We start from the raw sequence: 5153 nt of genomic DNA, 5'->3' as shown, positions 1-5153 counted from the left end.
CTTCAACATGTGTAATCTCCTTTCATCCTCATGACAAACCGGTTATGTGTGATACGTGTTTACAGCTGATGAAACTGGCTTTTAGGTTTATCGAGTGCCTTGTCCAAGGAAACACAGATTATAGGAAGACCCGCCAGGATATATTATGGTTTTTAGAGGAAATATTTGTCTCTGAATGTCTTTTGCTTTCTTAGGAATCATTAATTTATTAAGTGTTTATTTGCCATTTTGCTTATACTCGTCTGGTGAGGCAAGTTGATACCGTGTAAAGACGTGTGTTGAATCGGAAAGCTCTAAACCAAATCTTTGGTGCTGAGAGTCTGACCGGGGCCACACTGGTATGGTACCTGAGGTAGCTGTGTCATTATTTGAACCTGTAATCCTAAGCCAAACAGGAATTGAGTTTTGGAATATGCCTGTGGCACAATCTACCACCTATTTCCTAAATTCAATTTTTCTCTTCAACAGGTTTCCCCCTTATTAGCAGGGACAAGGCAACAGCTTTCCTCAGATTTCCTGCATCTTGGTATGGCCGTGTGACTGTGTTCTGGCCCATGGATGCACTTGCAGGAAGGATTCTTAAAAGGAGGGGCCTAGGGGCACCTGGGTGGCTCAGTCTGTTAAGCATCCGACTCTTGATTTCGGCTCAGGTCATGATCTCAGGGTCCTGGGATTGAGCCCGGCTTGGGTCTCTGCGCTCAGCGGGGAGTCTGCTTGAGTTTATCCTTCTCCCTCTACCCCCTACTCTCTCTCTCTCTCAAATAAATAAATAAATAAAATCTTAAAAAAAAATAATAAAGAGGGGCCTACCCATCCCATCCCCTTTTGTCCTTCCTGCTAGCTGAAATGTAGACATGATAGATGGAGCTTGAGCAGCCATCTTGGACTGTGGGATGGAAGCCTCTTTTTATGAATAACAGAAATAAGGTAGGGATTGTCTAAGTTCTCCCTGACAGGGATAGCAGCCCTGAGCTGCCTGTCTGAATTTTTAGGTGAGAAACAAACTTTTCTCTTGTTCAAGTGTTACTGTTTTGGCTTTTCTGTTCCTATAGCTTAACGGAATTCTTTTTTTTTTTTTTTTTTTAAGGTTTTATTTATTTGAGAGAGAGAGAGCATGAGAGGGGGAGGGTCAGAGGGAGAAGCAGACTCCCTGCCGAGCAGGGAGCCCGATGTGGGACTCCAGGATCATGACCTGAGCCGAAGGCAGTCGCTTAACCAACTGAGCCACCCAGGCGCCCCAGCTTAATGGAATTCTTATCAGTACAGTATATTTTTAGCATCCTCTATAATGGTTTCTGTAAGTATAGCATTTAGGACGTAATAATTCAGTAAACACATATTTGTCCTTTTCTCTGTGTGGTAATTAAGCTACTGTTACTGGTGCTAATGAATTCAACGGTTCCAGATGCCATTGCTGCATAAAAATTTAGTGGTATAAGACATTTTGTTATGCTTACATGTGCTGTGGGACAGGAATTTGGAAATGGCCTGGTGGGGACAGCTTTTCTCTGCTATACAGTATCTGGGGCTCAGCTGTAGGCCTGTCTTTACACATTGGCTAGGGGCAGGAAACTCAGGGGGTGTCTTTAGCCAAGGGTCTGGAGGTTGATGTTGGCTGTCAGCTGGGACCTCTGCTACGTTGTTGTTGGAACACCTACATTTTTTTTTTTTTAATATTTTATTTATTTGACAGAGAGGGATCATAAGTAGGCAGAGTGACAGGCAGAGGGAGAGGGAGAAGCAGGGCCCCCACTGAACAGAGAGCCTGATTCGGGGCTCGATCCCAGGACCCTGGGATCATGACCTGAGCCGAAGGCAGACGCTTAACGACTGAGCCACTATGCGCCCCAGGAACACCTACATCTGTGACGTCTTTGTGTAGTCTCTGTGTAGGCTTATTTGGGCTTCTTCGCAACCTGGTAGCTGGATTCTCAGAGCAAGCTTCCCTAGAGAGCAAGAGAAGCACATGGTGTTTTTACGACTAGTCTGAGACTCCACCTAACATCACTCTGCTCTTTCTCTGGTGGTTGACACGGTCGCCAAGGTCCCCCTGAGTTCAAGGGAAGGGTACGTGGTGGACCCAAGCTTGATGAGAGGACTGTCAAGATTACATTATAAACAAGGTTATGTGGGCTGGGAGAGACTGTGAGCCGTCTTTGGAAAGTAAAATCTACCACATCTACTTTAATCATTTCATCAAGACTGAAAAGTTACTTGGGAGAGGCCGTAGTGAGCATTATTTTCTTTTTTCTCTTCTCTGGGTCAGCCTTGAGTACAGGGGAACTGGCCGCATGGTGCCATTAAAATGAAAGCAGCATTGCATTTTATAGCTCCCAGAGTACCTATGCTTGGACACACCTCTGAAATAAATAGGCCAGTGTGTGTGTGTGTGTGTGTGTGAGAGAGAGATAGCATATTCCACCATAGTGTAGGTACTATGATCCTTTTAAATTTGTATAACTCTTTATGTTTTTTTTTTTTAAAGGAGTCCCATTTTCTTTTTTTAAGATTTTTTATTTATTCATTTGAGACAGATACAGAGAGAGAGAGAGAGCATGAACAGGGGGAGAGGCAGAGGGAGAGGGAGAAGCAGACTCCCTGCTGAGCAGGGAGCCCGACGCGGGACTTGATCACAGGACCCTGGGATCATGACCTGAGCAGAAGGCAATGCTTAACCATCTGAGCCACCCAGGGGCGCCCCTTGTATAACTCTTTAGAGCTCATCAAAATTCTTCTGTATGTATGATCTCCTTTTTTTAATTTCAATTTTTAATTTAAATTCTAGTTAACATAGATGATAAAATTGGTTTCAGGTGTAGAATTTAGTGGTTCATCACTTACATACAACACCCAGTGCTCATTACAACAAGTGTCCTCCTTAATGCCCATCACCCATTTAACCCATCCCTCACGCACCACCCTCCATCAATCCTGTTTGTTCTCTGTCTTTAAGAATCTCTTATGGTTAGCTTCCTTCTCTCTTTCTCTCTCTTTTTGTCCTTCCCCTATGTTCATCTGTTTTGTTTCTTAAATTCCACATGAGTGAAATCATATGGTATTTGTCTTTCTCTGACTTATTTCACTTAGCATAATAGACTCTAGCTCCAATCCACGTTGTTGCAAATGGCAAGATTTCATTCTTTTTTTTTTTTTTTTTTAGACTTCTTCTTTTTTTTTTTTTTTTTTTTTTTTTTTTTGAGAAAGGGAAAATGAGGGGGGGGGGGCAAATGGGGGGGGTTTTTTTTTTTTTTTTCATCGGGCTCTCTGCTCGGCAGGGAGCCTGATGCGGGACTCGATCCAGGGACTCCAGGATCATGACCTGAGCAGAAGGCAGTTGCTTAACCAACTGAGCCACCCAGGCGCCCATGAGATTTCATTCTTCTTTATGGCTGAGTAATATTGCATTGTATATACACCACATCTTCTTCATCCATTCATCGGTGATGGACATTTGTGCTCTTTCCATAATTTGGCTATTGTTGATAATGCTGCTATAAACATCGGGGTGCATGTGCCCCTTCGAATCAATATTTTTGTGTCCTTCAGGTAAATACCTAGTAGTGCAATTGGTCAGTTGTACAGTAGTTCTATTTTTAACTTTTTGAGGAACTTCCATACTGTTTTCCAGAGTGGCTGCACCAGTTTGCGTTCCCGCCAACAGTGTAGGAGGGTTCCCCTCTCTCCGCATCCTCGCCAACATATATGATCTCATTTGATTTGCCTCATAACATCAAGAGGGAGGAAAGACCATTAATCGCCTCATGTTACAGATGCATAACTAGGACTGAGATAAGTAAATTTTTTAAGATTTATGTATTTTACAGAGAGAGGAGAGCATGTGCGAGCAGGGGGAGGGACAGAGTGAGAGGGGGAGAGAGAGAGAAGCAGAGTCCCCACTGAGTACAGAGCCTGACATTGGGCTCAATCCCAGGACCCTGAGGTCATGACCTGAGCCGAAATCAAGGGTGGGGATGCTTAACCAACTGAGCCACCCAGGTGCCCCGTGAGATAAGTAAAATAATTTTTTTTTTTTAAAGATTTTATTTATTTATTTGACAGAGAGAGACAGTGAGAGAGGGAACACAAGCAGGGGGAGTAGGAGAGGGAGAAGCAGGCTTCCTGCTGAGCAGAGAGCCCAATGCGGGGCTCGATCCCAGGACCCTGGGATCATGACCTGAGCCGAAGGCAGACACTTAACGACTGAGCCACCCAGGTGCCCCATAAGTAAAATAATTTACTGAGGGTTGCATGTAGTAGAGATAGTAATGCTCACCAATTAATCCATTTGTTCTACATTTCCCAGCTCCCTTAATTAATTGAGCCCATGTGAGTAGTTATGGCCATGAAATGTGAGTGAAAGTGGCCAGTGTCATTTCTGGGTGAAGAAGGGGAATCTCTAATCTTTCCTCCTCTTTGAGGGCAACCAGTGGTGTTCAAGATGGCAGACCCTCAGCCAGCCTGGGTCCCAGGGTGACTTGTAGAGCAGAATCCCCCTGCCAACTCCTGTGGGACATAGAGCGTGAGTGAGGAAGAAACTTTCGGTGTGTTAAGCCACTTGATTACCTGGTTAATTTGTTTCCACAACATGACTTAATAGCCTACTTTCACTTACTAGTTGCACAAACAATAAGTCACACTTAGAAAACTTTAAGTCCTAATTCAGTAATCTTTCCACTGCTCCATGCTGTTTCTTTTTGCAAGAAATTGGATTCCTTGTCCTGTAGTGCAGGTGGGACCAGACAGGTGAAGCTGACCAGGTGAAAACTGCCAACTAGGAGAGTCCACTCACCATCTGAGGGACCAGAAGCTACTTCTCACTTCCAGCCGTTTGTTGCCACTCAGGAATATGGTCCCTCTGTTGCTACATTTTTCGGTTTTTCAAGAGAAGTGAAAAGTCTAGATGTTTACATGAAAGCTGATCTTTTAGTGCTTATAAATTAAATTTAAAAATAAGAAAGAGGGGGGTGCCTGGGTGGCTCAGTTGGTTAAGCGACTGCCTTCAGCTCAGGTCATGATCCTGGAGTCCCGGGATCGAATCCCACGTCAGGCTCCATGCTCAGCAGGGAGTCTGCTTCTCCCTCTGACCTTCCCCCTCTCATGTGCTCTCTCTCTCATTCTCGCTCTCTCAAATAAATAAATAAATAAAATCTTTA

The sequence above is a fragment of the Neomonachus schauinslandi genome, chromosome 15 (genome assembly GCF_002201575.2).
Source record: "Neomonachus schauinslandi chromosome 15, ASM220157v2, whole genome shotgun sequence".
Lineage (NCBI taxonomy): Eukaryota > Metazoa > Chordata > Mammalia > Carnivora > Phocidae > Neomonachus > Neomonachus schauinslandi.
This window is presented reverse-complemented; position numbering follows the sequence as displayed.